General features: G+C 37.9%; 1 protein-coding gene across 1 annotated transcript in view; it reads right to left on the bottom strand.

The window, feature by feature from the left end:
* dtymk (deoxythymidylate kinase (thymidylate kinase)) overlaps positions 1-20,520 on the bottom strand; it is a 284,610-nt gene that overhangs the window by 181,698 nt on the left and 82,392 nt on the right. The window lies entirely within an intron of this gene.

The raw sequence follows: 20,520 nt of genomic DNA, 5'->3' as shown, positions 1-20,520 counted from the left end.
GCAATATGCATACATTCATTTTAACAAAAGATATCTAGGTTAAAAAATATTTAAAAGTTTATTTAAAAAGTATTAAATCTATGTCATTTATTTTTTCTCTACTTGTATTATGCCGCCTTTTGCCTTTTGCCTTATGCCGCCGTCTTTTTCTTTAAAACATGCTCAGGTGGTGTTTGCTCATGCAGGCAGAAACGGTCAATAATTATGTTTAAAGAATAAGTGATCTCTAGTGGTTGTGAGAGTAACGGCGTGTAAACAATATAGATGGCGTCCGTAATGGTGACGGTTGCATTTTCTTTTACCTTAAAGCAAGATGATTCCTAATCCTAACCAAATGACAATTCTTTTCGAAAGCCAACCAAGAAGTGACAGCACTTCATTGTAAGGTGTTGTGTTTAGATGGAACCAATGGAACAAGCAAATTAGCGTTCTTGTAAAAAGAACATATAGTATTCTAGATCCAACCACGATCTTTTTCTGACTCTACAAGTAATGTTATTGCCAAACCCAAACATGAAATGACTAAAGTAAAGTGTTGTTGTACTGACAGAACGTATGCTAGTCGCAGTCTCACGTCACACAAAGGCCCATTGTTTAAAGCAAAGTGCTTAGCTGCTCCATCCAACCCCCTCCCTCCACCTTATGAGGACTTTGTGGCTTGTTAAACAAGTGAATGACATCTACTTGTTTAACAAGTATAAACATAGTCATATCTCTCTCTGACCACTTGTGGGGGCGGTGTTTTACAGAGAGTCGTTATGAGTCGTATTGAAGGGTATGAGCAAACGGCCATTCAGTTGGGGGACTTAAACACATTTGTCACAGAAATTGCACTCAGATGTTTTTACACAAGCCACTTTTGTTAGTTCTTTAGTTGCCTCCAAGACCTTTTAAAACTGATAGGGTTGCAGATGAAACAATAATGCTAAAATGATCTCAGTTCCTCTTCCAGTACACCTTCCACATTATTCCACAGCCGGTTGGGAAAAAAACCTTGGTTGGCCTGAGTGTCGTGACGGCACTTAGTGTTGTCTTGACATCTTGAAATCTTGAGTTTACTTAAGCCTGATAAACAATAGAAAACAATAACCTGCATATCTCTTTCATACTTTGTAGTTGAGGCCCCAGGTCCATCAGTCAAATTTTTTTTTAAAAAAGGAAGCTGACAGAGTTTTGCGACTTTGCTCAAAACTATGGAACTATTGAATTCTTGCATTTATGCTTCCATATATGTCTAATCAGGACCTCTGCATGCTTAACATATGGCCTCTGTTAGTTTTTATTATTCTAAATTCACAAGATGAGTTGTTCCATTGATTAACATTGTTGATCTCGATAGTTAAGACGAGGTGGTGATCTTTGTACATGAAAGAAAATCATTAAGAACTAATTCTCTTGCCCATTCATGCACAAAATAACATCTGGAGAGGTTTTATAAATGTGTACACATAGAAAAAAACTGTATTGTATATATTCTCTGTAGTTATTCAGAATTGTTGGGCTTTGGGAGTGAGAATGCCAGTCACATCCCTCCACAATAACCTTCTGTGAGTTTGCAAAAGAAACAGTTATTCCCTGTTTTAAGCAGACACCTGCCATCATAGATGATCTTTTAGATCTGTTCGTTTCTATTTCACTTTCTATTAGAACCTGCAGAATTTACCTTAGATTGTCCCTTTGTCAAGTCTTCCCCTATCTGCAAGAATTTTGCACAAACTCGCAAAGAGTTAAACTGAAGTCTCACATGTTTTTTCACCCTTTCAGATGAAAAAACAAGAATAAAGGTGATCCAGAAGATAGCTCTGGCCCTCATGTGGGGGGCAGTGGTTGCAGGGGATATGTATATCTGCAGATAAAGCCTTCTGTTCTGAAACAGTATTTACCAGGCCTTTTTAGATACACATCAGCTGTGAAGCCATGGGTCCAGCCTTCATTATGCTGTGTGAATCTTCCCTCATTTGGCCTGGATAGCATCTTCTTTCTTCCACCTCCAAATACCCCTATCCACACTCCTATTCGCTCTGCACAGCTAACAAGCAAGATGTTGCTGCTGATGGTGGCAATATAGCTGGAAACAAATGTCTTTGTTCGCTATTTCTCAGATACTACACCCCCACCCCCCCCCCCCCCCCCCCCCCACACACACACACACACACACACACACACACACCCCACCCTACCCGGCTTTGGGCGAACCTCGAAAGAGCCAGGAAATCAAAAGATGCTCAGGGAGACGATACAAAGACAGGTGGAAAGAGGTGCTAAGACCACCAGCAGATATGACGGCAAGATAACCTTTAAAGAACAATCGGAGGAGGAAAAACAATAAGTGACAAAACTATCAGCAGTGATCTTTTTCAAATATGCACTGATATTGTTCACAGATACAAGTCTATACCTAACTTTTAGGTAGGTGGTCTCAAGTTAGACTCATTATCTAATATTTGAAAAACTGTTTACAAAATCTTGCATTCTGAATGAGAGGCAAGAGTTGTGTGGCATTCTTGCTATTCTATCACATCTGTTATTAGAGATCCTCTGTCCTAAGCTTAAAGTCCTGCCATCATCCCAATACTTGACACAAGAAAATACTATTTATATCCATGTGCACAGACTCTTAAGTGGCCACAAATATTCCAGTTTAGGCCTTCTTAAGTGTAGTTTACGTGATGAAATTCATAGATACAAACCTGCCTACGTATGTATATACTCCTAATTTTGTATTTAAATGATTATTCTTCTGATGCTTCACACACTCATATTCTTGCTGTATAGGTCAGAATACACCATCTCATTGGCAAGATGCTCCCTCTGACACTATTGACATTTTTCCCCTGAGAACACAAGGCCTAGGAAGCATAAACATTGGCTTGCCAGGCGTGCACTTGCGCTGATGTTAAGATGGGACCATACCCATATCAGATTTCTGTCATATTTCTCCGGCTGACTAGACTAAGCACAAGTCAGAGGTATGAGCCGATAAAGGGTGTCTTTCACACAGCAACAACACGTACCAGTGTGCTTATCACCTCAGTCCCTAACATGCAATCACAAGGAGGACAGGGGGAAGATTGTTACATTTGTTGATTTGTTTTTTTTTCTCTCTCTCTCTCTCTCTCTCTCTCTCTCTCTCTCTCCTTCTTCTTCTTCTTCTTCCTTTTGGACTGATAAAGAATGTGGAATCTGAGCAGGAAAAGCTCATCTCTGTAGGCACGACATGAGCTAGTGCTGAGGCAGGCCTAGATTTGTTCTCCTATGTCTTAATGTAAATAAAATGCTTTGCTGGGTGGTAACTACAGTAAACACAAAAGATGAAACCCGAAGAGGGCACAGAGCAGAGAAACGATTAAGAAATGTTTTGGGGGGTTTTTAAAAAGAGAGAAAGTAAAGGCTTCAGAGAGCATGTTTGCCTGTATGCTGGACTGACAGCTTTTAAAAGGAGGTGACAGGGAGAGATGAGATGATGAGTATCATAGAGGTCTTTTTTTTTATTGTTTATTATAAGGCATTTAAGAGCTTTTCTTTCAAAGAAAATGCTCCATGAGCTTTTTAGTCTGAAAGCCGTCTTGGCTCTGGCTTCCATTTATTCCTTTAGCTGTAATGGCAGCAATTAAAAAATGTAAGTTAAACTTTTAAACAGCCTTTTCTCCAGCATGAAAAACACTGTGTAGCAAAATGGTAATAATATATTCATCCCTGAGTAAACATCCCTGCCATGTCCTTTATAAACAACGGTAGTGAACAAAATGAAAGTGATAATTTCGCTGCCTTTGAGAATTCTCTTCTTTAATTCTGACAGTAAACTCGTGGCTGTTACGGGGTGTTAAGTAGGATTTAAAACTTGTCAGACAAGACATGTTTGAAATTGCTTTAAATAAGTGCACTGTGTTGCTGTCAACCACAGGCTTAGAGGAAAATATCCCTACAATTGAGGCACTCATCTGGGCTCAGAGAGCTGTGCCCCAGCAACCGGCGCCAGATTCTTCCCCCTGCTCTCCGGCTCTAAGCCCTGTGAGCCAGCACCCCCTGCTGGACGAGGGACATGTTCATGCAGCTCTTGCTCACAAAGTCAGGAGATGTAATTTGCATGATTAACTATGAATCATGACTTTTGAATAACATAAATGAAAATAGGGTCAGGCGTCCAAAAAAGTTTTTGTTTTTTTTAGTAGTAGTTTGGAGAGTTTTTCTTGCCAATTATGATTAGAAGATTTTTGGCTCAATGTCCACCTTGGCTTTGTTTGGACCTCAAGCTTTTAACATTTGCTGGAGCTGCACAAGTACAAGTACACACAAGTGACTCATACATTATAGCAAGAGTAATTCAATAGGTACCATGTACACATGCAATGTTTTCTAGATATTTTACTTTGTAGTAAATGTAGATTAGGATGACTATTATCAGTGTTTTAATACCCCAAGATTGTGTCTTTAAAAGAAAAAAACACACTCATATAAACACACTTAGGCTGCAAGCAAGTCGTAGAAATTGTGAGAAAATATTTTTAATGAGGAAAAATTCTACAATCCTCTGTCTTCAGCCACAGCGCGATAACTTCTCAGAGTGACTGCTGTGAGGACTTAATTACTGATAAGTCACCCTCACTGTGCGTTCATTGTAAAGTAGAAGAGGAGTCTAATCTGTTACTCAGAAATAATACTTTTGTCAAATGTTTGTACAAGCTTGTATTATTTGGTTTCTGCTGTAGTTTTCTGTGTGTGAGATAATATTTGGCAGTTTTATCTTTTTCTTTTTCTCTTAAAGGACAATAAACAAGTCAGATTACTGAGTTAATACATCTCACTTTAAGATTTTATTTCTTTTTTGCATATTAATGAAAAGCATGATTCCCCATGTTCAAAGTTGTTTTTAGAGTAGTGATGGGATAAAACAAGTTTAGTGTCTCTATTTTCTAATACATAAAGCACTAAGAATAATTTGTGAATATCACTGACAGAGTATCTCATGTGGAAAATGTTTACTTAGCTGCACCCATATCTTAAAAATGCACATTTGTTTCTGTAAAATTTTCCCTGAAGGCTCATTTACCCTCATTAAATCTGCTAGAAGCATGGAGGACACCACAACAAAGCAGCACTGATTTTCCTGCCTACTACAGGAAAGAGTTAAATCAGCTGTCATCAAGCACATCAGACAACTTTTTGTATTAGCGCAGTAACTTGGGATGCTGGGGCTCATATTGCTTGTATTTCTCAGTGAAAAGAGAAGGGATAGAAAGAGTGGGGTTGTGATTGGAGGGACTAAACCTCTGCAGTACCTTGTCCTATGATCTGGCACACTCTCCTGCCAAGATGAGTCTTTATCATACAAAGGGATTAGATTGCCCAGTGTAAGTGCCTTCAAGTTATTAGCACCTTCTTATACAAAGTATAACAGCAAACCCAAAGACATTGATTGCAGGGAACAGTTCAAATATGATTTCCTTATAGCTATTAATATGTATGCCTTAAATAGAAGCACACCGCTAAGCAGCTTATGATATTATGAAAAGAATGTTCCCTCAGGGGCATAATATGCCAGCAGTGACAGCAAGGAGAGATTCGTATTTACCCAGATTGGCTGTACTTACGTCAAGCATTCTCAGAGCTTGTGGGAGGGAAGATGGGGCAGTGGCAACAGCTCGCTTTCGATAAGCACTTACCGTGAATAAAAGACAAGCATGAAAGTGAGGTTTAGCCTCTTTAAAGATTCCCGACCAAATGTAGAGGCAGATAGGGCAGGTGCCTTTGGTTCCGGACGTGATTAGCTGTCTGTGCAGCACTGTTCCCACAGAAATGAGACATAGCAGAGACATTGTCCAAGCTTGTCCAGGTGGGGGACCTGTCATCCCAAACCAGAGCTTAGCAGTGCAGTGCTTGGAGCGAAAGATTAGGACCCAGAAATTCAGATTTTTCCTTTTTTTTTCAATGAATGCTTAAGTCAAAACAGCTTTTTTTCTTTGCTCGCTCTGCATTCCTTACATCAGCTTTCATTTTTATATTATTCATCTTTTCCCTCGTATTATGTTGATAATAAAGACTTTGTCTTTCCTGTCTTATGATGGTTTTATAAGCTTCAGTGTCATGCACACATTTTTAGATACAAATGCTGACAAACACCACCACACGCACTGATGAAAATATATGTGTGCTCTTTTTATCCTGCTTTGTTTGCAAAATGCAATATACTACAAATTAACACTGATCTGCTTCCTTATGATATAAGCAAATAAGGTAGTGATGCATTTAGGTACAGTTTTTTACTCGCTGTAGGTTCTTGATTCCATGACCTGTCAACATGAATTTAACAAAAAATAAATAAAATAGGGCAAGGAAATTTAATATGAGACAGTTCTTCTTTATTTTAAGGTGCTCAAGGGCTTCATGATACAGGTGAGCAGCCAAGAAAGAAGGACAAGTCAGAAGTGTTAATGGTTAAATGTATAATAAATAAATAATTGTAAAGTAATAAAGTATAAACCAGATCTCAACTTTAAAAAGAAAGGCTTTTTTAAAAATGCAAGGTACATGTAGTGCGAGTCATAAATTCTACAATTAAGATACTAAATAAAGTAGAATTATTTTTAAAAAATAATCATAATCCCATTGGAAGACTTTAAGGGGCAGCGAGTTAGATTTATTGCCCCTGTGCTCTGAAGATATCTGTGATGGATTGGTAGAATTATTGATCAGTACCAATGACTCAATGAGGGCTTTGCAAAAAGCAGAGATTTGTGGTATTCCAAACTCACCTTCCAGCCCATACAAGTAAAAGAAAAACATACCCGCTCAAAATGTACAGTATTTGTATTACATTTTTAACAAAAGCAAGTGGAAAATCCTTTATTAGACATTCACTTTGATGGACTTGTGTAAGCTTACAGATCTCAATTGGGAAAGCATGACAGTACTGTATAATCACTGTGTTACTCATCAGGTTCACGATAATTAATGTTGATGATGTACAAAACCTTTGTGTGCAAACAAACAAGAGTGATGGTATGGATGACACATTGCATTTTTAAAGTTGCATCACATGAATTTGTGCATTTGCAGCACGGCGTTGTAGTACAATAATTTTGGCTGTATGCTAAATCCAGTAAAAATCCAGTACAAATAGTTATTCAGATTATCACGGTAACATGCATTAGTTCAAATGTTATCAGTTCAGGAAGCAGAGTATTTAGATATATGGGACAAGAAGTATTATCTGTGTTGCTGAAATAAAAGTAGCAATAAGCAGAGTAAATGTCAATGAATTGCATTCAGAACTAATGATGAGTACAGTAGTTCAGAAAGGATGAAAAGTTATCACAATATATAAAATGCATTTGTACTTGAGTGTGGAACACAATTACAAAAATTTTCTGTGTCATGAAGAAATTTCTGTTCACAATTAAGTCCAAATAACTATTTTTGTCATTTTCATGAAGGTGTGCAATTTTCTTTTAATTCAAAATAACATATTCTTAAAACACAGACATATTTTATCAAGAAAATGATAAGATTAAGAAAATCTATGTAGTGTATTACATTGTACTACACATTGTATGTGTGGATGTTTTGGTTCACCCTCCCTTAGAAAGCATACTTTCAATACTAATTCTAAAAAGTTTATTTTTAGTTTATGATGCACTATCAAATAAAAATACTGTCCAAAAAAATACTATAGTTCTATAAGTGTACTTAGTTACTTTCAGCTTCTGTCAACATTAGAAAATATCCTGTATACTTGTACGCACAGGTAAGCAGTGTAATAGGTGTGTTAACTCTACAAACCATGTCAAGCTCATCAACATGGGCATATTTTTGAAAAATAGCCCAGTCTTGGCGCTTCAAACCCTGCACTGGAAGTGTTGCCAGTGACAGAAAGAAAAAATATGACAAATAGAAAGAAAGATTAAATCATCTGCATCTTAACATTAAAAAACTAAATATATGTCAAAGTATAAGACATTATATATAAACACAATCCAAGAAGATAAGTCACCGTTTTTAATTCACTGATAAATTACAAAACAAAGACTCAAAAGCTCAAAACAGCATATAAACAGTAGGTGTCCAAGTGACTCCACCTGTAGTCACCTGAAGGCTGAACGTTTTTCAGATCACTTTGGGGGAGGACAGTTATGAAGGTTTCCTAAATCAGTGAGAATTGTGGTTAAAGCTGTGTAGCCCTCAGCGTATTGATGAAATTTCAGACTCCTGGGAGCAACCAGATGTTTGATGTGCCTCTAAAAATCCAGGTAAAGGCTAAACTAAGGGGGATGATGAAAATGTGAACAAGCTGTAAATCTAACAGCAGTAGCAACATTGAAGCAAGAAACTGTTACAGTCTGTGTTTGAACAAAGCAACGCATTGTATTATGTGATTTCAAAGAAGCAAGTTCGCAAATAGCCATACTCAGTCGCATTCAATAGCCTATAAAACTTTGAGACATCAGTTTCTCCCTGTTATAATTTTAGTACCATTCATGGTTGCATTTCTATATTAAGTTGAACATTTATAAGTAATTCCAGTACTGATGCCAGTCTGCCTTGTCTCTGGCAAGACAGCAGTTAAAATTAGCACAACTACAGAATAATTATAAGCTGACTCATCATCAGCAGTCCAACTGCAATTTCAAACAAAGATTTGCTAAGAGAAGCTAATACTAGCAAACTGGTTAAATGGTATCTGTAAATCCTGACAGCACATCTTCTGCACAACAGTAAATTAAGCCTCAACATCATTATCATATAATTACAGACAACATCAATGAGTCATACCAAAGTTAGAGAAATTCTAAAGTTAACTTTGTATCAGAACCAGTCTTTGTATTTCTGTAACTTTTTATTTTTGCTTCTCACTACTCTTCACATTAGCTATAGCTAGCTAACGCACAAAATATCTCCACTGGAAACAGCAGCTATAACAGTGATAACTCTAACCCAGCTCACACAGAGCTACTGTGCTGATTAAAGTAGGACAAAACACAAGTGTAAAAGTTAGTTAAAAACACAGAAGCACCCACTAGCCTATTTATGAAATTAATGTCTGCATGCATGCATCAAGCTAACCAGACACTGGAGATGCCAAAGGTTTTATTATGTCAAAGCATTTTTATTCGGGATTACAACAACCACTGTAGTGTGTTTCTTTGAAATGGAGCAAAAACAACCATAACCTGATTGGAACCAGTCAGTATGTACTTCCAGATCATTGTGGCAACAAAATTCTCACAAACATTCAAACTTTTTAAACATATCCAAACATATAGTAGCAATGTTGGCTGTGTTCCCTTGAAACCACTGTTTAAAGAAACAAGATTTTTCGAAAACTCATCCGTTAGAGTTTGTATTCGGCAAAAGACTTACAAATAAATTTAGTGGACTGAACTTTTAACATCTATAAGGAGGAATCTGTTCTTTCAAATGTAACATAGAACCACTTTAAACACTGCTAACTAGTGCAGGGTCCGTAGGGTAGAGTAACAGCTTTTACAGCAAAGTTATCATCAGTTCTTCAACTTATTAGTTATCATTTTAAAAAGTAGTTCCAATTTTCATGTATATATTTTCTCTATATTGACTTAAAGCATGTTTGCTGATTGAAAGTTAGCTTTCATTACATACAAATGATACGATAATGTCACATTTGTGCATGTCACAGTGAAACTCAGGATGATAACCATATCAGCACACTGTTATTTAATCAACATGGCTGACACTGCCATCCAATGAGCATCTGCTGAGGGCTCTTTTGCAATCTATTTCCAAAAAAACATACTTCTAGGACATGGAACAGCATTAGCTTATAGCTGTCATCCCTCCACCCACACACACCAACGCCAATTTGGACCGAGATAACTCATCATTGCAATCATTTATTTATGCATTTACTGTACTGAAGCAAGGAGAAACACATTATGTTTTTTTTTTTGTTTGCTGCTTAACCTCTAATTTTGTGAAACCGTGGTCCAATTTCTCAGTCTGCAGTATCACTGTGTTTTGTATAGGCCTATCCTAGCCAGCTGCTAAGTGCTGGTGACCAAAAGCAAGAGCTCCGGGCATTCAGGCTGATGTGCATACTTGTAACCAATCACATCTGTCACAGTCGCAACATTCTCTGGGGTCAGATCAAGGCACATTGATATTTCATGTGGCCTATTTCTACTGAGCATGTTGCAAATTATCCAAATTTTCACGTCATAAATGTAGTCTGCGGCAGAATTAGAGCAGTCATACTTCTTCAATTTTTCATCTCAAATATCAAAATAAATTGCACAGTGGTTGCATTATAAGATGCAGCTCTATACAGAAAATACTACAGCGGACAGGCAGTCACAGTGTGACCCAAGCTGTCCTGTTAACTGTCCACACAATCACAGATTTGCAATGTAGCCCTTCCTGGGTCAATTCTCCCTGTTATGGCAAATAACAAAAATATGGTAATATGCCTATTGATGTTGGAGTAAAGATGATCTAAACAGGCCCTGACAATGATCTTACTATGACCCTAATATTTATCGACTCAATTATCCTTCTATCTCCACATTTTAACCGTACACTTGGACTACTTATTTGTCCTGTGTAAAAGATGAAAGCAGGTGAAAAGTGTGGAGAGGAAAAAATGAGGGATTGGAGAGTGTCAAAGAGTTTCATTTATAAGAGGAGGGAGGTATTATGAGCACATTTATCCAAAATTGGAAAATAATGAAGAAAGATTAAAGCCCTCCCAGTATTTTAGATCTTCCAAATGGACAACCAGTCCTATACTTGACAATGGACCACGGACAGTTCCAGACACTATTATGTGCCACAAATGAGAGTGTGACAATGTGAAAGCCTCTTTGCAAGATAGAGGGAAAGAAACTTGAATAAGGTCTACTTGTGCACATCTCCTTTCGTGCATTTTTGTGTAGTGGTGACAAGACAGGAGATAAGTTGTCACTGTCTAAAATTAAGTAAAAAAAGTATAGAAGGCTTTGCATCACCTATTATGGATGTTATCCGACTCCTCACTTATAAGTGAAGTAGCTCCTTCAAGGCTTGCCATGCTGGCCTCTTATTCCTCTTTTGGACTGCAAAAGGTTACGTCAAAACAAACAGACAAGGAGCTCATTCGGGTGTCGCTGCCACTGATTGGCTTATAAAAGCTGCAAAATATGCTTTATTAACCCTGTTTTTCATTGCTATTTCTTGAATTAATCAACTCGTGTGAACTGTGGGTGCAGTTTCTGCTACACCTGACGAATTGAGCATTTTGTTCAGAGGAGCTGGATGAGAGCTACAGCCTCCATCACCTTCACCTAAGCTGAGAAAATACAGACAACCAGGTCACAGAAATTCTGTCACAAGTTATTGGGCACCTAAGAGTGTGGGAAATCCTATAGTGCAATATTATTCTCTGTAAATCTCAAACTGTGAATAACACAAGCCAAGCAATTTAAGCAGGAAGGTCATAGCAAAGTAAAGCAGAAAAATTGCCACGAAAAAAAAAACAGGCTTTCTGAGAGAGTGAAATAGATGAGAGATGAAGGGAGATGAAAAGTTGACGGGCTACCCAGGCAGGTCTACAAAAAGTAATGAATATCCCTTGGTGTGGAGCGATTTTGAGGAACTGTCATTCTGAATGAAGTGAGATAAAAATTATATTTCACCTAGATAAAAAACCCAACCATTACAAAAGTAGAAAGGACATATGTCTGCCTGATGCTGCCCTTAATCCAAGACAAGGCCTGACAGCCTACGCCATCAAATGTCAGAACCACTGAAGCATCAAAACAGTATGATTATACAACACATGGAAAAAAATTAAGATAGTGCATTCTGTGGAAACAGACCAATTTTATGGATACAATGTAAAGTCCGAATTGAATAAATTCCCAATGAGCTTTTGATTATCTTGACCACTCCAGCTTTTTCTTTAGGAATGAATAAAAAGTCATTACCAGTATGCAATTAATTTTCTTTTCTGATAAAAAAAAATTCACTTTTATGAAAAAAAAAAAAAACATATATATATATATATATATATATATATATATGAATATATATACATGAGTCAAAATATCTATCCAGGGTAACATCCTTTTTCTCAAATGGCCCAAATAGACCACAAGGCTATCAGCTTTGAAATTTGCATTACAGCTGTAACCGGTCGAATATGGGGCCGATCTATGAATCCAGGCAAACTTTTTTTTCCCCCTCCCCTCTCTCCCTTTTATCAATTCAATTTCTTTTGTGTAGCAGAGAATGAATTGAGAAGCCATAGATTTTGCCTTGTGTAGTAGAAAATAACGTGTCCTTCGCAAAAGAATAACCTCATGCTTCTCATTCCAAAGTCTTAGTGCTTTTTCCTTGAATAAATCATCTACATCTATTGAATCCTTTTCATTTCGCTACACAAGCCCACCATTCAGGGTAAAAAGAAAAGAGTCTGAATTACTTCAAGCTGGAGAGTTACCTTGCATAGAGAGGAATTAAGGACCATTTGCCAATATTGTGGATCAACTATGTTGAGAATAAAAGCATCATTCTTGTGTTACCTGGCTGGGGAATATAGCCACAATGGACTTCAAACAAGGACCAGCGTACAATCCACTGACTGATTTTTACTAGAGGGACCTTGGACTTTTCACAACAAACAGCTTCCAGCAAAGACAAGCATAAAGGAAAGCTTTTGAATAGTCGTTGTATTACCCTCTTGCCCTTTGTCAGGAAGAATGTAGGCTGTTCTTTGAACGTCAATGGTTGACCTCAATCTCATAATTTTTCACTGCGGTGCTGCAAAGTAAATAGCTGCCTTTAGAAACGGTTGTTTTGCATTGTTCATGAGCTGCTTCAATGAGTTTTATAAATCAGAAAGTTTTCTTGTATATTTGAATACTGGCCACCTTCATATGCCCTTGTCTGTTATACAGTGTTCTACCAATGCAGAAGGACTTGTTCAAGAATGATGAGCATGAAATAGCTAATACCCACACATTCTGTTGAGATGAAAGAAAATTAAATACTAAATTATTTTTCTCTTTTTTTTTTAGGGGCATATAGATGTGGTTAAAAACAAATGTTTAGCCTATTCTTTGAAATAAACCTTAAAAGAATGACTCAAAGCAGATTTGCAGGTTTGATGTTTGCACATAAGTCGGCTGACTAACCCTGGCGTTCCTGGAGATGCCCACACTCCCACCTGAGTGACACTCACTTGAGCTCTGCTCCAGTTTCTAGGCCCTCTAACAGCAAGATAAGGCTCTTATCACCTCCAAGAGCAAAGATTTGGCCTCAATCCAAGAGAACCAACGGAGCAGGAAAACCACTGTCTAGACACTTAAAGTGAACTAAAAGCAACAATGCTCTGTTTGACAGGAAACACTAAAGGACTGTCGCAGAGGCACAGCAAGTCGTGTCGTTCAGACAATGTCATTGTGCGAAAGCGCCTCACCAGATCCCCTTTTCTGCCATCATTTTTCATCTCCAGCTAGCATGAACCTTTGGCAGGGCAGAGGAAGAGATGCTGAGGAGATCTGATACTGCAGTACACTGCACTCTGTAGAGGTTTATTACAGACAAACGTAATGATGTTAAGATTCAGACATCAAAACACCATTTCAAATATATTTTCCATGTCTATGTGCATCATTTTTACTTTACCTATCAGTAGCTGTGATAGATATTGAGTGAATTAGAAGTAAACAAGCAGTTCTTTGAATGTATTTGAATGTGCCACCCCACCTCCACCTCAACCCAACAAACATATATGCCCTTAAGGATCATTCTAATGTTTAATGAGATTGTGGAGCAACTTGAAATTTTACTTCTAATTTTATGATATCGTGGGTCCAGTTCCGTCATAACGTCCTTAGACCCCTTTCCCCAAAAAACACAGATCATCTGCCTATCTTTGCATCTAAATCTTGCTAATTCATCAGTGATGGCATTTTTGTGGGTCTGATGAGCTGGCCGTGCTGAATAGCATCCAGTCAGACCACGCTCAACACCAGATTCTGACTCACTTATATGCAGTGCCTCTGCTGCCTCGCTTGAATGAACAAGTGAGTCTGCAGCTTTGTTGTTGTAGACAAAGACTGCTGTTTTGTATAAAGTTGACAAATGGCCTTATTTTATGTTCATTACTCTACCGTTTACTGTTTAAAATCCAAAATACATCCAAACACAACTTCTTAGATTATTTGGGGTCGTGACTGTCCTCTTACGACGGTCGTGCTCACGAGTTTCCTCTGTTTTCATGGGAACGTTGCAAGGTTACCAGGGCCTGCATTTAGTCAAGCTGCAACTAGAGCACCCTCTGTTGGATTACAAAGCAAACTACTTCTAACAATATGAGGTCCTCGTCTGACGCAGTTAAAAGCTGTCTTTTTTTTTTTATCTGAATGAGCTATTGACTTTTGAAGTTTCCGGTAGTTCAAACAGTTTTTCAGACTTCAAGGAAAAAACAACGCTACTTGAATATTTCCTTTGAAATACATTTAAAATGCAAGGAAGAGATTCAGCAACAGTGAATACCATTGTGCTCCATCTTGTCTGTACATCAGTTTGTTGTGGTAAGGTTTGTCTTAAAAACAAGGCTGAGCAGCAATGAGAGATAGCTGCGGTGGCGGGCTTGAGCATGCGGGAACACAAGGCTGTGCGTGCTATCTAACACCTTTCTATGTAGGAGCTCACTTGAGGTTTCCCTCCTTTTTTCTCTGTGTGCTTTGTTTAAGTGGTAAAAACAAAACTCAGCTGTGTTTTGGAATGGAAAACTGATTTACAGTGAGATTACTTACACGATAAACGGAAAGGCAGCAGCTGTGAGGCAAACAGGACCCTGAACTCAGAGGAGCAAACATCTACTGTGGTCTTGAAACATTTATCCACAGAACTGAATACCTTTTTATCAGCGATTCTCAGTGTTTGGCATGGAGATCCCATTTTGAACCGCATAAGTGGACATAATGTCAATCTTCAGTGTCAGATATTTTTGTTTGACATTAACCTGCATTTTAAAAAGTTGTGCCAGCCACTCTAGAAAAACAAAGTAACAGTGCCATCTAGATAAACAGCAAACATAAAGATTACCTGCACATGAGGAATTTGGAGTTTGGCAATGATCTTCCACAGGTGACCCCTGCTGGTCCCCATAATGGTGTCCTCGTCATTACAGTCGGCTTTCTCGCCTCCTTCTTTACTCAAGAATTGTTGATACAGTCAAAGGAATACTAGTGTTGAGAGCAGGTCATTCTCGCTCTAAAATCTTAAGATACAGTAGTACAATCCACACACTGAAGAATGTGAGCTGAAGCAATGTAAAGTAAATCAGAAGGCAAATTGGCTGTTTTTTATTTGAATTTTTTTTTCTGAAAGACTTAAAGCTCTGCAAAATTTCATATAGTCAAGCCTATGTTTGGGGTGTGTGTCCTGAAACATTGCATTCACGCGCACATAAATGAGTCCCTTCTCATCATTTGATTGAGCCAAGCCCGTCTCAATTCCAAGGGGGTTCCACAGTGTGCCTGTGCCATTTACTACCAGGGCTCCTAAATCCAAATTGACCTACAGACAGACAGAGGCTCTCTTCTTTTTTTCTTTTTTGTGACTAAAATATGAAAATTAGAGGCAAGCTTGAAGACATTATTTTTGCTCCTTTTTTTTTAAAGAACAATAAAGGCCACAGTTTTAATGATTTCTAAGACACAAAACGTATTTTATCAACATCCCTCCGAGTTCGTGATTATCATTTTGTTATCTAAAAACATTGATGAATAAATCCTTTTAGAAATCGTTCTTAGTACTTGATGAATGCACAAGTGTTTCTCATTGTACTGAAGCATTAATGATGTTCCTCGCTTGTATGTCACATTGGATAAAGTGTCTGCTAAATAACTAAATGTACATAGTGGAAACATCAACATATTCTGTTTCTGTTTAGTTTTTTTTAAATGTTATGGCACACATACAGTAAAATAAATTATACTACTTCAAATATTTGAATGTATTTGCACTAAATATTCACCATGATGGTACTTAATCAGAGCAACAGTATACATCAAGTCAAATTACCAAAAGGTCAGTTGTACAGTAGCTTTCAGTAAAAAAGATGATAGGTTTGTCTACTTCTGCTTCAATTTGATTTAACATGTGATACATCAGCAGAGCTGGACTCACTGAACAAGCTGATGAGGGGTATGGAGACTGGCATTGGCCAAGGAAGTCTCAAATTCAAGTCTATCAATGCCATCTAGTGGATGAAGGTGGCTCCCTTAAAATCATGGCTCCCTTCACCTTTTCCTTCTCCTTAACACAGACAGTACATACTGTTGATTCTTTGATGCTACATATAATAACAACAAACACAATCATAAATATGAGATTACCTTCTACGTTACAGAGAATTGCACATTTCACTTTATATAAGGATATATTTCAAATGAAGCATTTGTAAAACTATTTTGATTTTTGTATCTCTTTGGGGTCACTGCTGACTGAACACTAATACAGGATACTGTTACAGTCATAAAACAACGGATCAACACCCTCTTTAAGAACAAGAGTAAAATACAGAGGAGTATTTAAAGTATTTATTATTTAGTTCATAGTTGACTTAATGACTGCACGGTGCCCAGGTTCTGTGGCTGCAAAACAACCCCAAATTATCAGTCCTCCACCACCGTGCTTGATAGTTGGTATGAGGTGTTTGTGCTGATATGCAAACGTGCTGCTGTGCATTATGACCAACCATCTCCACTTTGGTTCTTGTCTGTTCAAAGGACATAGTTGTAGAGTCTTGTGGGGTTTTTTCAGATTCAATTTTACAAACCTAAATTTTGCTGCCATGTTTAAATTTTTGGTAAGAATTGGGCTTTCTCATGCAACCTTTCTTTTTCTAATTGGACTTACATGAACTTTACATTTAACATGCTAACTGAGGGCTGTAGAGTTTGATATGTATGTATATGCCTTGGGTTTGGCAAAAAGAAGCTGTTTTTTGCTCAGACATCCAGCCCCACATATAATACTCTCATACAGTATGTGTTCATTTCGAAGTTTGTTTATGGATGCCAAGTTAACGACAGAAAAAGAAGGCAGAGAAAGAAAATGAGACAAGATAAGGGGCCACTTGACTCTTTTTATGTCGTAAGATGCTGGAGTAGATGGCGGCAGAGGTAGGTAATAAGGAGAGAAATGCCCAGAGACACAAATCCACCACTTAAATTTTTCTTTCATTTTCAAAGTCAAAACTGCATTACCTTCCAGGCAACCTCAATGGGCAGAGATATACCTGAGGCCACCTGGATTCCACTCCAAAGAGTTAGCCAAGACAATTTTCCTTAAATCACCTGCTATCTTAATCTGACAGACAGACTCGATTACAAGGCGTAAAAATTGCTTTTCTCGCCACCAGCAGTCGTTGTGAAATTATCTTAATTGTGTCATGATTATGCCTCAGAGCTCTGGTGAGAGCTTTACGACACTCCGTTCAAACACAGGAGCACTTTATGAGTGTTGAAAGTGTGCCGCTATCAGCTCTCAAGGGGAGACGGGATGAGAGGAAAGTACATTCGTCTGCACTCGTTTTTGTCAGTTTAAGTGTTTGACAAACATGTACGCATGTGATACCCAAAAGGGAGGTGAGTTCTAAAAGACAGGTCATCTGTAACAATAAAGTCAATTATAAGGTGGTGGGAAAATGAACTAAATGAAAGATAAAGAGTGTGGATCAATCAAGATACCTTCACGATCATTTAAGTCAGTGGTTCGACAGTTTTTGCCAGAATTTTTTCATTCATTCAGTGTGCTGCAAAATAAATAGACTGACTTTGGGGTTCTAATGTTGGTCAGATAAAACAAGCAATACAAATGCGTCACCTTGGGCTCCGACCAATGATAATGGACATTAATATATAGTTTTGAACTATGAATAATGCAATTATTAACTGAAAAAGAATCCGCAGAATAACTGAGAGGAAAATAGACATTGAGTGCACCTCAAAATTGTACCCTTCTGTTATTGTTTACTTATCACATTTAAGTTTGTATGAAAAAGGGCAAAGCATGTATACGGTGCCAGTCAACATTTAGACAGACATACTCATTCAAAATGGATATTTAGAGAGAAGCAAATTATTCATGCGGTACTACAGTACTACAGAATCATTACTCAGATTAGGACTAACGCTGACAAAAACTAAGTTTCTGGCTAAAAACGTGTAGTTAAGTGAAAAGGTATCAAGACACGAATCAAAACAGGAATGAAAGAAAAGTTATATGAAAATGATAGAATTACAAAAGGTGTATCTTGCTCACAGAACTGGGAGTCTCCATGCAGTCTCCTGGCTGAAGGTCCAGGTTGTAAAGGCCCACTGCACACCCTGCTGCGTTAGTAATTTTGGTGGGAAGAATTCCTCTTCAGTTCATCACCACAGTGTCATTGCTAAAACAAGAGTGGAATTTCGAATGTTCCATCATTTTTTCCAGTGTATTTTTAAAACTAAGTCCTGTACAATGGAATAACAATATGCCATCGACAAGTGTGACATTTAGCAGGTCTGTCACCTTAAGAATAAAAATGGAAAATATTATTTTTCAGTTAATCCAAACACTGGAACACTACTGACGAAGCTATTTCGGTCTACCACACCTGAAATTCTTTTTGCCGATCACGGACATTCAGTCCTGCAGTCTAATGAGCATCTGCTTATCAGTACACAGCTCAATAATATTGATCTGTCTATCTGAAGATATTTTTCATGAGTTGACGTACTGCATTTGGAGCTGTGCATTTGAGGAAAACAAACCATTTTGATTTTATCTGAACACTGTTGAGTATGCTGAATGAAAATCTTGATGAGTTTGAATTCTGCGGTCCCTGACTGTATCAAGTTTTTAAAGTAGAGCTCTGAATCTTTACCTGTCGTGTCTTGCATTCATTGTGTGTGTAACTGAGTGTGTGATCATTTTTGCTTGTTTGTGTGTATCATCTGAGCGAAACGTATGCTTTAGGTTACAGAGTGATGGATTTTGAGTTGACTGTTTCCTTTTGAGCTAAAAGTCCTGAATCTGCACAAATGAGTCAGATGTTTTGATATTTTGTTTAACCTTTTTTAAGGACAGGACACCTTAAATCAAACGTGTTTAAGCAGTTGAGACAAACAGTAGCAGCTTGAGCTCTGACTCAAGATGATGTGGCAAGCAGTGGCAGTATGTGGTTATATCATTATTCACTGTATATCAAATTGATATAAAATCTCCACCCTCCCCTTCTCCGTCTGAACGTCAAGTGGACATCTGTAAAAGCTGAGTGCTGGACAGCACCTGAAACTCAAGCCTAGCTGAAGAGGTCGGTGGATATCTGAAAGCAGAAGGAGAAACCAATTCCTGCTGGAGAGAAGATGGCTGCAGTCAGAGAGGCCTGTCACACAAGCAAAATAACTTCATGTTACAATTATTTATTTATTTTTTGCTGAGACCATCATTTCAGTCAAATTTGGCATCAGGCATTCTGGAAACAAGAAGGCAACTAGGGCTTTTTTCATAGAATGTGCTGAATACGTTCTTTTGGTCACCACAGAGATGATGGAATTAAAGGAAGGCACAAACGTCAAGACGTCAGAACGTCAAGGTGTAAACCAGCTGACTTTACCTCGTTTATATGCAGCTGCTTTTGGTTTGAAAACTGCTATTTTCATTCCGATTGTGCAGGACAGATGTTTTGTTGCTTTATCAGGTGTCTCCTATTATTGACATATGTTCTGTATGTGAGAATGATAATCAAAGGGTTGTGTTGACAGTTGCTCAGATGTTTGCCTTATGTTGGAAAAGGCCTGTTGTTTCAGTGTGCATGAGTACGCATGGTGTTTTGCTCACTGCGTCTGGTTGGCTGTAAGAGTATATGTGATGGAGAATGTGGCATCATCCTGCAAACAACACACTACACTGTGAGAAGAGTCATGTGTGGGGATCCTATATGAACTGCTGTCTGTCAGAATGTGAAAGTTACCAGTTGCTGTACTTGTTTACTTGTAGAAACATGGTTGTAAAGCTCCTAATGCAGAGACAATCCACCCTAATTCCAGTTTGCTAAAACCACTATGTACAGTTCCTATTTTAGAAATGTTCCAAATAAAAGGAATCAAAGTCATTTTGTTACACTCAGTGAAAACGTAATGACTGCACAACAGAAGTGCTTTAATCACATTCATGTATAAATATACTCTTTTCACATTGCCAACCTTTGACCACCTTAAGGTCTAAATTTGGAAAGTTACCAGTACGACAAAACCAGAGAAGGCATTCCCATGAACTGATTGAAGTTTGTTAAAATATTCAAACCAATCGGCAAAATTCCAAAAATATATGTAATTAACATTCATGGCAGATTTGTGATGAATTCTCTATTTTCTGAGCGTTGTCAACTTTCCTCTGGATTTTATATCATCTTAGCACCCAATGGAAAACCAGGCATCAACTGTAAGTGCCCCCCCTAAAAACAGGGTGCTCACTCTCACCTGATTGTGATCCCATTAAATCGTCACCCAC

Source organism: Leuresthes tenuis, unplaced genomic scaffold (assembly GCF_036924035.1).
Source record: "Leuresthes tenuis unplaced genomic scaffold, fLeuTen1.0.hap1 SCAF_7, whole genome shotgun sequence".
NCBI lineage: Eukaryota > Metazoa > Chordata > Actinopteri > Atheriniformes > Atherinopsidae > Leuresthes > Leuresthes tenuis.
Note: the sequence above shows the minus strand (reverse complement) of the source record. Positions and strands in the feature narration are given on the sequence as shown.